This window comes from Echinops telfairi, unplaced genomic scaffold (genome assembly GCF_000313985.2).
Source record: "Echinops telfairi isolate 266 unplaced genomic scaffold, ASM31398v2 ScPeMD7_2;HRSCAF=8, whole genome shotgun sequence".
NCBI classification, from domain to species: Eukaryota; Metazoa; Chordata; class Mammalia; order Afrosoricida; family Tenrecidae; genus Echinops; species Echinops telfairi.
The window spans coordinates 52,168,784-52,182,462 of NW_022103898.1; the positions used below are offsets into that span (position 1 = coordinate 52,168,784).

Genomic DNA, 13,679 nt, shown 5'->3' on the forward strand with positions numbered 1-13,679 from the left:
ACTATGCTAATTTCTGATCTTGGAAAACAAGAACAGTGAATATTTCTAAAATATCCATTGGGCTAATCTTCTAACATTACAGGTGCTCACTTATAGTTAACATCATTAAAGTACTTACAGTTCTCTGGAGAATTCTGGAGTATTTTGCTCTTTATTTTCTTGCTTTCAGAATTTGTGTTGTATCCCTAAGGTAAAAATAATTTGGTTTTGGTTAATTGAATATTTTATTGTTCTTGTTATTTAATATATTTGCTGAAATCGCAGCATATATGTTAAAATACACAATACTTTTTTATCTTTTTACATAAGGATTTCAAAGTTGGCTTAAGAAGCTAGAGGTCAAGATCCTGTGACAAGGTTATACACTGATTTTATGAAAAGTAAATTATGCCTTCTACACTAAACTATTTCGATGAGAAATTTAAATTGATATTAATCCAGACAGCTATTTTTGAAGGCATATTAGACTAAATAGTTATTAAAGAAAAGTACACAATTGTTAGTAAATTAAATAGTGCTAAATGAAGTATCAATATGCTTATTATAAATCAACATTATACATACATGTTACTTTTGAATTTGATATTTTTCACTAATATTTCAAATACTTAAATATATTATACATAATTATTTATTTTTTAGAGACTAATCAATTCCTAGCTATAACTTAATACAATTCTATGACACAGCACAAAGCTAGGTCACAGCTTATTGTTGTTGCTAATATTGTGAGCTAGGAATTGAACAGGGGGTTGACTCCATGGCTCAAGCTGAAGTACAAACATGTTAAACCCTACTTTAAAATTGTCGATAGATAGTTACTAAAGATAAACACAGATCTTTTGTTTAAAAGTATGAACACTTTTTAAAAGTATAAACTTGTGGATAAATATAAATTTCACTAGGTAAAGATTAATGTAAACACTCTCATCTACCTTCATTTTAACTACACAAAATTCCCACGGGGGTTTCGGAAAAGCAGCACTTAAGATTTATTGGTGTCTCCAGGTCTCTTTCACATTTTAAAAGTTTTTTTTTTCTCTTAATCTTTCAGGGCTTCATATCTAACTTATTAAGAGATAATAGAGTATATAAACACTGCCCTAATGACGGTTTTAAGTATAAAATAAGATAAACCAAAAGGCAGTTTAGTATTTCATGCATTTAATGATTAAATAAGAATCACAAAACTAGATTATAAGTGTTTTAAAGTATTCATGAAAAAATTTAAAATTAGACCTGACAAGGAGCAATAAAAAGATATTTCCATGTTGCTTCTTGCTTGGCATCCTCACTTACAATATTCATCGCATTTGTATGAGCCTCATTGGCTGAGATTTTTCCTCTTTCTACTGGTTGGTTGGCACTTTGTCTCATCACTTTATATGTCTGTTTACTGAAGTGACAAAGTACTACAAAAATGTAGTACTTCATGAAAAGTATAACACGTTTTCTGAAGTCATTATTAAAAGCATGTTTTTGTCTAATTTTTTATATTGCTAGATGGAATGAGCATTATTATAGGCACTTAGAATATGCTGTTATGCAGATGAGTATAAAAAAGTAAATTTGTGATTTCCATATTGGTCGAATGCCCAGCCACCCACCTTAGAGAGAACTCTGATTACAAGTGCCATTTTAACAACCAGTTCACCTAAATCAACAAAAAATTAGGTGTTAGTTCTGCCAAACTAGTGGGAAGTAGCTGAGTCCCACCATTCTATGCCTGTAGAGTGGTGGACTTGTCCATCAAAGGATTGGCCATCCAGGGAAGGAGTGCTGGTGGCACAGGGGTCAAGAGCTCAGTGACTGATCTACAGGTCAGATCAAAACCACCAGCGGTGCCAGGTGAACAAGGGATGTGGTCATCTCTTTCCTGAAAGCTGATGGCCTGGGGAAGCCTCTGAGGCCATGCGACTCTCCTCTTTGGGGTCACTGACAGAATGGACAGGGAGGCAACTGTTTTTTAACATCGAGGGCACATCATCAGGAAAGGCAGAGTGCACTCTAAAATGATGGCAAGCTCCATGACAACCCAGAAGGTAGATAGGCAAGGACATATTGTGTCGGCAGAATAGGAACTACAGCTGTTTAGTACAAAGTGTTGTTGACCAAGAAAGTTTACATAGGAGGCTAAAAGGAGGGGAAGAAGTAAGTTCTCCTTGAGAATATGTTTATGTCACTTCCTCTAAATAAAAATCATTGTGAATGAAAGCTGGACATGTGCTTTAGAGCTCCAGCTTTGAAAGCCCTTTATGGAAATTTTCATGATTTTATCCTTCTATTAACATGTACCTGTTGAAGAAGATCAAGGATTGTAGCCTTCAATCTTTTTATAAAATCAACGTATAGAAGACCAAAATCCTCACAACTAGACAAATAAGTAATATCATGATAAATGGAGAAAAAAACCAACGTTGTCAAAGATTTTGTCTAGCTTGGATCGACAATTAATGCTCGGGGAAGCAGCAGTCAAGAGATCAAATGATGCATTGCATTGGGTAAATCTGCTGCACAAGACCACTTATTATTAAGAAGCAAAAATGTTACTTTGAGGATTAAGGTGTGCCTGCCCCAAGCCATGATATTTTTCATTGCTTCATATGCTGATTAGAGTTAGACAGTGAATAAGGAAGAAGAACTGGTGTGTTTAAACTGTGCTGGTGAAGACAATTGAAAGTTATCCTGGACTGTCAAAAGGACAAACCTCTCTGTCTTGGAAGAAGTACGACCAGAGTGATCCTTAGAGGCAAGGATGGAGAGACTTCATCTCAGCTGCTTTGGAAATGTCGGAGGCATCCGTCTTGGCAGAAGGACATCATGAGTGGTAAAGGGAAGGGGCTGTGAAAGAGAAGCAGCCCCCCCCTCCCCCCGGAGATGGACTGGCACAGAGGCTGCCTCAATGGGTTCGAGCGTCGCAACAATTGTGAAGACGGCGCAGGACCAGGCAGTGTTTCTTTTGTTAAGCAGATAGGATAACTATTGGCCCGAACCGACTGGATGGGACCTAACACCCCCAGCACCACCAAGTCTGACTGGGACTCACTGGGCATTGTTAAAATGAACTGACATATTGAGATGAGAAAGAAAGGATGTTTTAGGAAAAAAAATTCTCTAATAGTTGGTTAGTCAAAAGTGAATGAATATGATATGCACTATATATAGGGAGAATATATACATTACCTAGATGATCTATGTACGTATTTTAAGCACATCGGGTAGAAGAAAAATAACAGCATATCTTTGCATACAAGTTCAATTTTTAGTTTAGAGAGCTGGAAAATTAAATTCTTCCCAAGAGTCAATATCAGGAATTGCTTTAATGAAATAAAGATGTCAAGAATTGCTGATTTGGTTTGACATGTTAGCAACTCATAAATGAAAAATTTCACAGTACTCGGGACAAGTACCTTATTACATAAGTCTTTGTCATTTTTAGCCTGCAAAAAAATTAAAATGAGAACCAAGAAAAGATGAAATATTAAAGAAAGAGTCATAATAGCCATGCAACTTATTTTTTTCTGAGCTCTTACCGTGTCTGTTTTCCACAGAACCACAGAAGCATTACCATGCCAGCAGCTTTAGCTATTGGCTCACACCAGTACTCAGCAGCAACGATATGAACTGACAGCTCTATTTCCAAAGCTGCATTTCCAGCATCTGCTCAATTGTTAAGCTCCAAGGTCTGCTTTCATTTCACTCCTACTTGAAACTCAACTGTTTTCTAGTAAAATCCTTTAGAAAGAGCAATGTGAAATGCACTTGGATTTGCCTGGCTGCCTCTTAAAATACAACTCTGAAGCACAATCAATTTTAGATAAGGTTTCTGTAGATAGTTTCAGGATTCTGGAACTGTTCTTATTAAAACAAACAAAATATACAAGATTCTATGGGCATCAACTAAGGTAAACTGACTGATAAAAAGATCTTGCAGAATAAATATGGGGGTAGAGGAATTTGACAGAAAACAAAGAAGGCGCTCCACTTAAATAATAAGAATACTATTTAGGTCAAGCATTATCATTTACCAAGAGATAAGTAAGCTTCCCAAAGGGACGGAGCAAAAGGATTAAAGATTTGTGTGATTTATTGAGCCATCTGTAGGGATTTGATTTCATTTTGGCTTTGCATGCATATCCATCACAAGGATGAATGGGCAAGACTGTTCCACTGTAGAAGACAACAAACTATTTACATTTTTAATTTTCAACTATGTGCTACATACGGGCACGTACCGTTCACTGGCTTTGTTTTTCCTGTTGGCTCCTTTTACTCCCCTTGATGTATAAATACATCTTTACTGTAGAGGGGAAATGGTGACAAGAGCATGTGATTATTTTGTACCCTTTCTGTTATTTATCTGGCTTTTTAGTAACGGAAATGGTATTGGAGGCATGACTCACAGTTTCCCTGTAATGGGGCCATGTACTTTTGTCTTTGTACAACCTTCTCACACACAGAAGCTGCTTCGATTTGTTTTACATATTTGAACTAAATATTCTATGTACTAAAACGAATAACGTGTGTGGGGGAGGGGAGGGGGCGGCTGCATGCGTATGCATCATCCAGTAGAGCTCAACTCACAATGACCCTTTCGGACAGTGTAGCACAACTGCCAAGTTGGATTTTTTTTTTTAATTGGCTGCACTCTTATTGGGTGGTTTTAATTCTGTTTTTAAACATCAAAACTGTAAGGTATTGATGGACTGATAGTTTTCTGTCTTGAATTTCCTCTCATTCCAACATTAAACTTACAGTTGGTGCATAGTTACCAGTGGGGTTGATGTGCCATTTTCTCAGTACACATATCAACAATCCTAAGGGATTTCATTAGATAGTTTTTGGCTTAAACTCTTATTCTTGTAACAACAGGCCGTCAGCAAGTAGAGATTACTTTGAAAAAGACACCCTATTCAGGTCCCTCCTAATGGAATGTAAGCTTTTAAAGAGAAAACCAAAGTTTTGCATGGCAAGTAAACACTTTGTATGATTCTGGATTAGATCTTAGGTGCAAAGGGGAAAATGAGCTATTTGGACAATATTGGGACAATGAATAAAACTTGAACATGGCTTATGACTTGGAAGAGGGTGTTGTATCTGATTGTATTTGATAACTTTTTATGTAATGTAAGAAAATGTTCTTAGGAAATACAGTCAACATACAACGAGACCTGCTTTTCCTTAGGTAGAAAGAGGGAGGGAGGGAGGAAGTGAGAGAAGGAAAAAGGAGAGAGGAAGGCACAGAAGGGTAACAGATGGAATGTAGGGCACTGGTGAATCTAGGGAAAGGATAGATGGGCACCATAGGGAGTCTTCTTTACCATTCTTGCAAGTGTTTTGACAGACCAAGCAAAGCAAAACATTGTCCCCAAACAGACTCCAAAACCACCTTTCAAAATTAAATAAAATTCCATTTTCCAGTATCTCTACAAAACATTACATGGGAACGCACCTATTTTTATTACACAGACTTTGTTTTACTTGGTGTATAACTATAAAAGCAATCATCTTTATCCAGATAACTACGGGAGAGTGTTCGATACCAGAAGATACTAGAGTAAATGACGAAATGTTCAATGAACAGATGCAATCACTGTAGGTGTCAGTGGCATCACTGGCAGAAGTATGATGAACATTAGTACAGAATATGCATTTTTCTAGAAACAACATAGAAGATCAACAGACTGTATCTCATATTTGGGGCATAGGCCTTTTCCATTTCCTTCCTCTGTGGCTGAGCGTTGCCAGCCATTCAGAGGATGACGTCTATAAGCCTCTCTCCAGTATGATGGAGCAAATGTTTACTAACACAGATTTAAAGGGGCTGGTGGGGGATGAAGGAGCAACTCATTCTCCTGTTGTGACACTTTATTACAGAAGTCAACACATACTAACACACTTGTTGGCAGTCGGAATTACAATAATCACATACTGGGTTCAACCATGTTTAACATTTTCATTATACTCAAAATAATTATTTTAGAATGGGGAGATGATAATGAGGCAGAATGGCACTAAGTGAGGAGAGCCTGTTTGTACCTTGAAGAGAGGAATGGGAATTAATTAAATGAGAAGCTTGGTAAAGTTAATTGGAACTGAGAGAAGATAAGGGCACTATCAAAGCAGGAAGAAGTAAAACTATTAAAAATATACATGCATAGTGGAAAGTCAGCCTGAGTGGTGCCCCTCAGGGCAAGGAGAGTGGCAGGAACAAAAAGAGGCCAATAGGGGCCAGTTTGGCAGCAGCCCCTAGGATAGTTAGCGCTGCCGCATCAGTAAATGTTGAAGGAATGATGCTGTATATGGATACATGTCAAATTGATGCCATGTAATCCTAGTTCTGACTTTGTCCCTATCTAGTGTGCGACCTTAGGCAAAGTTCTTCATCTACTTTGACCTCGATTTCACAAGCTATGAGAGTGGACAAAGGTGGCTCTCCAAGGTGCCTTCTGCTCTAAATAGCTCTTGCTGCAGGTCTGTTTATCAAAACGGACAACTGTGAGCGTGTTCGTAAAAGAGAATAACCTGTATGTGTTCCATATGAAAAGTACTAGGTAAAAATAGACTGGCTGAAGTCATCGGGAATAAGTCCCAATGAAGGCTACAGAAGGGAAAAGGGGATGTGTGGTTCTTAGATGTATGATTTACACATACTATTGATATAGGCTTGCAGATACAGAATAGTTGACCAACTTTTTATTATAATCAGAGCATCTACACTCTTTTTGTTTCTGCATTAAAAATTCCCAAAGGGAAAAAAACAAAACAAACTCACAACGTCCAAAGAAGCCACAAAGTAGCAGGAATTAATATAAATATTATCAAATTAGATTTGCCCCACCTTAGAGAATAGAGAGACAAAGAAACTCTTACGATTGATATTAATTCAATGGAATACTTTATAACTCGGGACCTACCCACATAACTGTTGACACCTTGACATTTCCATCCAAAAAAAGAAAAAAACAAAAACAAATTGACTGCTATCAAGTCAATTCTGACCCTGTCCAGTGGAACTTCCCTCGTGAGTTTCTGAGCTTTAACTCTTTAAAGGAGTAGAAAGTCTCATCTTTCTCCCACTGACAGACAGGCTGGTGGTTTCAAACGGCTGACCACTAGGCACCAGGCCTCTTTGGCATACACCATAAAGTGCTCCAAATCCAGCCTCCATAAGGCCTTCCAAATCCAATATTGATTCCTGTCTTTTCTTGTCTACAAACTTGTAGGGCAGTTATGATCTGAACACAATTTACCACTTACATGCATGATCTCATAATGTGCTCCAGTTTAATCCTGCTGGTTTTGACTTGACAAGTTAAGACGTGGTCATAGGCTATTCATTGTGTTTCCCTACAGCAAGGAGGCACTTAAAATGAGTAACTACTCCATAAGCACTCATCAGTCGGTGGAGATGGGATGGACCTACTCTAACTTCATCAAGAGGAATGTTTATTTGCAGCTGTCAAAAATGACTCACATCATCAAGTTCGGTGGGTGCCCATGGGCTTTTACGATCCCTTATTTCAACTTTCTTCTCAGCATTCTCTTCCGAGACTTTGGGTAGGAAGGACTTGGGCACCTGTCACATGGAGTCAAAGGGTCTAATTTCGTTATCCAAAATATATTCAAGCAGTAGGAAAACTTGAAGTTGTGGCTTGAAATAGACTTTCCACTTGAGTCTCTTGCCTTCAGCAAGGAAAAAAGCAGCACGTTGTCCAGGACTAGATGCTCAACTCAACACCTCTGTGCAAGTACTCCCGTAGCAAAGCTGGAGAGGGTGGTTGGAGGATGGGGGTCTGTGCTCAGGAAGTATTGGGCCACAGGAAGGGGTCACAAAGTAGAGGAAGCAATGGAGGAGAGGGAGGGCAAAAGAACTGGCCCGTTTTCAAGAAATTTTGTATTTCATAAGGATTTTTTACTTCGTCAATTAGAGACTGTGAAGAGTACTTAGATACAACAGACTCTTCCATAATTACTGGCCTTGTATAAAAGGAGAAGCCAGTCAAATATCTTTGCAAGGAGCTCAAAGGTAGCTGTATAAACTGCACATGTGAGCGAGCAGGTTGTTATGGAAGTGAAAAGAAACGGAAATAACTTGACTGGGATTTCTTAGGATTTTTTTAGGAAAACTGGATGGGGAGAGTGGGTCGATGATTGTTGAGATTGATTTTGAGCTGACAGAGGAAAAACAATTTCTTTAAACCCCCTTTTCTGCAAATTCACACCCAGCAAAGTGTCACTGAACAAATAAAGGGTGCGTTGGAATACGGACCAAGGTTCCTGATGGAAATCAGGGGCAGAGCTGAAAGCTGAAAATGCAGGCTCAGCTGGGCAATGCTAGCCTAGGTGCTGTCTTCCGTCTCCTGCTGAGGCTGTCAGGTGCTGCCAGTGGGTTCCATCTCATAGCCCCTCTCAGAAGAAAACAGAGCCCACCAGTCCAGCAGCAGCCTCGCAATGGTAGTTCTGTTTGAGCCCCAACTGCTGCAGGCACTGTGTCAGTCCATCTCATCAAAGGCCTTCCGCTCTTTCACTGCCCCTCTATTTCACCAAGCAAGTCTTTCTCTAGGACTGGTCTCTCCTGACAACCGATCCAAAGTACATGAGAGGAAATCTCACCACTCTTGCCTCTGAGAAGCAGTCTGGTTGTTCTTTGGCAGTGCATGGTACTTTCAATAATTGTCACCACTATGGTACTTTCAATATTCTTCCATCTCCTAGCTCCTTCTATTTTACATCCATGTGGGAAACGTTTTAGGAATAAAACAGAAAATAAGAAATCCTCATGTTTAGTTCAGTAGAGAAAAAAATTGTTCATTTTCCTCTTTCTTTAAGATATGAACATTCAAACTCCATTTGCGTCCACCCTGGAGGACAGAGAAGACGTGCCCCCTGGGGATTCCAAGGGGCAGGATTTCCCCGAGCTGGTTGCCCCAGTTCTCCCCGAGAGCAGCTGGCGGGTCTCCCAGCTGAACTTGCAGTGGCCAGTGAAGGAAGATGCCTTTCTATAAACAACCATACAGATGACGTCACAGGTATTTGGGATTTTTATATTTATATGAATATTGCTCCTGTTCAAAGATTCATGGTAGAAAATTGTATGTCTATTTTGGGCGCTGTGGCCTCATTAAAAAAATATTATAATTGCTATTTAATGAGCTTCCTTCAGCAGAGTGCATACACTTACCACATTCTTCTTCACAAAGACATGGTGAAGTAGGTGTTACATAGCTCTATGTCTGCATGAGCAAACTCAGCTCACAATGACTTTGGAATAAGGAAGTGGTAATGGCAAGGTCTAAATTCAGAGCTATTAGTATTTTAATCCTGTTTTTTTGAAACAAGGTTTCTAATAGATTTGGGCATGATGGAAAACCTATATTCTAGTAATTCTGCTACCAATTATTAAATAAATAAATATTAAATAAGTTAATTTTCTGAATATAGTGTCTTCTTCTGCACAGTGGGGAGGAAGATAGTGTACAATATTCTATAAAGGAAGGATTATTTGATTGACTGTAGTCTTGACAGGTAGGAAGATCAGGGATAGAAGGGGCTGTCTCCACCAAATGCCTACACTAAACAAAAACTAGCTGGGCGTGCCACAATAAAGGGGTTTGAAAGAGACCAGGCACACATTAGACACCTATGGGGACAATCCAAGGCTGGGCATTACAGACCAAGGTCACCTAGACACTGGTGAAGGTCAACCTGGGCACACATCCTAGGCACCAGCAACATTACACCACACATGCGCCTGGACTCAGCCACTAAGAACAGCCAACACCCTCAACCACACCCACCCCGCCCGCCCACCCCCAAGTGGGGATAGGACGGAATAAATAGCAGGCTGCCCTCTCAGGTGGCTGTCTCTTTCAGGTTGGAGGGCAAGATCTCTCAACTACTCTCTCTCTCTCTCTCTTTTTTTTTTTTCAAGTTCCGGGTCTCCTCTTTTGGCTCTGTGGACCCCTCTTAACGGCCATTTTACCATGTGGTTTTTCACACTCCGCTGAAGTGGCCATCTTCCATTGTGAATTCTCCCACAGCCCGCCAGACGGCCTCGCATGTTTTCCAGAGATCCCATGTAGTGTCTGAGGCTGTATTTCCTGAAACCTCCCTTTCCCTCATAAACGCTACTTGGATTTGCAAAGGTGCTTCTGCCGCATGGATTCTTTCAGCACTGGGAAGAACCGTACTGCTAGGTGCTCTAAAGTCAGTCCTAGCCCTTTGCACCGGAGAACTAGCCACCGGTGCTGGGCCCCTCACAGAGCTGCACTGCTTGAGTTCATGGATACAGCCGTTGTGCCAGTCCACCTACTAAGGGTCTTCCTCTCTTGCACTGACCTTCTTCTACCAAGCATCAGGTCCTTTTCCAGTCTGTGAATCCAAGCAAAATTAAATCTTTGACAGCGTCAATATTTTTTACATTTATCATGGTGTTGCTTATTGATCCATTCATAAGAAAATTTATTTATTTATGATGTTATAATCTTATAAAACCTTTAAAAAAAGCCTTTCCAAGAAATATTTGACATTCCTTGATTATTTTATGGATTAATACTGTGGAGTTTTGGGGAGACCTGGTGGCATAGTGGTTACACAGTGGGCTACTAACCCAGGGTCAGTAGTTCAAAACTTCTAACAACTCCAAAGGATAAAGATGAGGCTTTCTACTTTCATAAAGAGTTACCATTTCAATCACGAGGTGTTGAAGGGAACAAGTTTCAGGCATCAAAGAAGGAAATATCAAATCATTGTGTGCTCTCCTTCCCGACACGATCGCTGAAGATAAATGTGTACATAAGTAAGTGTGGTGAAGAAAGCTGATGGTGCCCGGCCATCAAAAGATATAGGATCTGGGGTCTTGAAGACTTGAAGGTAAACAAGCGGCCATCTAGCTCAGAAGCAACAAAGCCCACATGGAAGAAGCACACGGCCTGTGCGATCACAAGGTGTCAAAGGGACCAGGTATCAGGCATCATCAGAACAAAAAATCTTACAATAGTGAATGATGGGGAATGCGGAGTAGAAACCCGGCCAAAGCCCATTTTGTAGGCCACTGGAGATCCCCTTGCAGAGGGGTCTCAGGGAGGAGATGAGTCAGACAGGGTGCGATGTAGCAATGATGAAAAATACAACTTTCCTCTTGTTCCTAAATGCTTCCTCCTCTACCCCACTATCATGATCCTAATTCTACCTTACAAATCTGGCTAGACAAGAGGATGTACACTGGTACAGATAGGAACTAGAAATCCAGGGAATCCAGGGCGGATGATCCCTTCAGGACCAGTGGTGTGAGTGGCGATACTGGGAGCGTAGAGGGAGAATGGGTTGGAAAGGGGGAACCGGTTACAAGGATCTACATGTGACCTCCTCCCTGGGGGACGTACAACAGAAAAGTGGGTGAAGGGAGACGTCGGACAGGGCAAGGTATGACAAAACAACAATTTGTAAATTATCAAGGGTTCATGAGGGAGGGGGAAGCGAGGAGGGAGGGAAAAATGAGGACCTGATGCCAGGGGCTTAAGTGGAGAGCAAATGTTTTGAGAATGATGAGGGCAATGAATGTACAAATGTGCTTTACACAATTGATGTATGTATGGATTGTGATAAGAGTTGTATAAGCCCCTAATAAAACAATAAAAAAACACATTTTATAAGCTTTTAGGTTTATATTTTTGAGAATTGGAAAGGTAAGAATTTCAAAGTATTCTCTTTCCGATAATGAATGCCCCTAAGGTCAATTTCAGAACAGTAGACTCCAGGTCTCTCATTAATGGATTATAACAACCCTTCTGAATAGAAAAGAGGAGCCCTGGTAGAGCAGTGGCTCTGAATTGGACTAACTGCCAGGTCAGCATTGCCGAACCACCAGACTCTCCTCTGGGCAAAGAGGAGGCTTTTTACTTGCATCAGAAACCCACAGAGGCAGTTCTACCCTGTCCTATGAGGTCGCTGAGAGTCCAACTCAGTCTGATGGCTGTGAGAAAGAGCTAGGTGGGAACGCTAAGCTAGAAGCTCATAAATAAGAGCTAACCACCTAATTCCAATAATTTCTTTTCTTACAAATGAGCAAAAACGTTACCCTCTGGCTTTGTAAACCACCGACTTGTTCAGAGAAGTTTTCAAAGGTACTTAAGCATTCATACACAGAGACTCTAAGGACATTTGAGATAAATAAAGAATCTCTTTATATGATTAATATTGCGGGTTTGAGTTTGTGAAGCACAGGAGAAGGGGGTGGATCGCCATAATAACTGACCCAGGAGTTTACAGGAGATGTGCGGTGGGGGTAGAAGCGAGGATTCAGGGAGTAAACAATGCCAGAGGGGGGAGGGGGCACTAAAACTAAATGTGTTACACAACTCATTTTAAAGGCAACTTAACTGTGGAAAAGAAAAAGTTCTAAAATTGGTTGTTGTTATGATTCTTCTTGATATGATTAAACTGTTGAATTGTCTGATATGTGGGCTTAAGTGCCAATGAAATTGTTTTTAAAAAGAGTATGCATGTATCCTTGGTGTATGCATAATTAACTCATACTAAATTTTTCTTTAAAGAAAGCACTTGGGTACTTAAAGATTTAGGGAAGAGTTCAACATATTTTTTTAATTGTTTTATTAAATTTTAACACTCTTTCTTTCACTTGACTGGGAAGATGTTCTCAACTCACCCATGAAGTGATGTAATGACTAGAATAACGACAGAGCAAGTCAGGTGATGATGTGGAAGAACTGTTTTCTCGGCTCCACTTTGTCATCCTATGTGTCTAATGGGAATGGCAGCTAATTTTCACTGAATATGGACTATGATCAAGAGAAAGATCAGACGAATTCCTTAAAACCAACAGATATTTTGGAAGATATGAATCTAACCAGAGATTACTAGGGTATGGATTTTTTATTTTTAGCCCTCTTTTATAAAATTCTTCAGAAGAGACCAAACAGTGAATGAAAATAAAAATCCGTATGGAATTCTATATAACAAGTGATTTTTGATGAATTTCCCAATGTTGTCACTGCGGTACTTACGATATAATCCCCTAGCACTGTAATTTCCTCTTTATTTATAGTTTAGGATTATATCATTTTGGAGAAAAATTAATTCTGCTATAAACACTTTCATATTTCTGAAATAAGAGAGAGCCAGAATATAATAACTTATTTTAACAGGCTTTAATGGAGTCTATGTAATACCATCTACCACATGTGGATTTTCAATTTTACTAACAATCATAACATGAACTAAAATGTCAACAGAATGAAATCATTTAAATGCTAATTACATTAAGAATAGTAAACTTGGTTGGCAGAGGGTGATGGCAAGCTCAAACCTAGCTGAATACAAATTAGTTAAGTGAGGCCAAGGGTCCATCTCTCGAAATATGTAAAGCTCAACACAGGTTTCTCAGATTCTATGCGAGTGTTTCAATTATTGTTGGGCATCAAGAGAACTGAAGACAGGTGTCCTTGCCTGCAAAATAACTGTCCATATCTATTGCACAGCATGTTATACATCACACTGAAATTTGCTTTGCTACTGTTTAATCCTAAGGTAATGTTTAAAGTCAGGAAAGGTGTACATCAGTGTTGTGGGCTCTCACCATACTATTCCAACTGTTTGAATTATCTGAGTAGTTGGAGCATATGAAGAAGAATGCGGCATCAGGGTCAGAGGAAGGC

The 13,679-nt window shown here is 39.6% G+C and overlaps 1 protein-coding gene across 2 annotated transcripts in view; it reads right to left on the reverse strand.

Annotated features, from left to right (window-relative positions):
- SYT1 (synaptotagmin 1) overlaps positions 1-13,679 on the reverse strand; it is a 645,406-nt gene that overhangs the window by 439,398 nt on the left and 192,329 nt on the right. For both annotated transcript variants that reach the window (XM_004700431.2, XM_013004114.2), the window contains exon 3: positions 119-185. The gene's annotated coding sequence lies outside the window, so the exon portion shown is untranslated. The remainder of the gene's footprint in view (positions 1-118; positions 186-13,679) is intronic.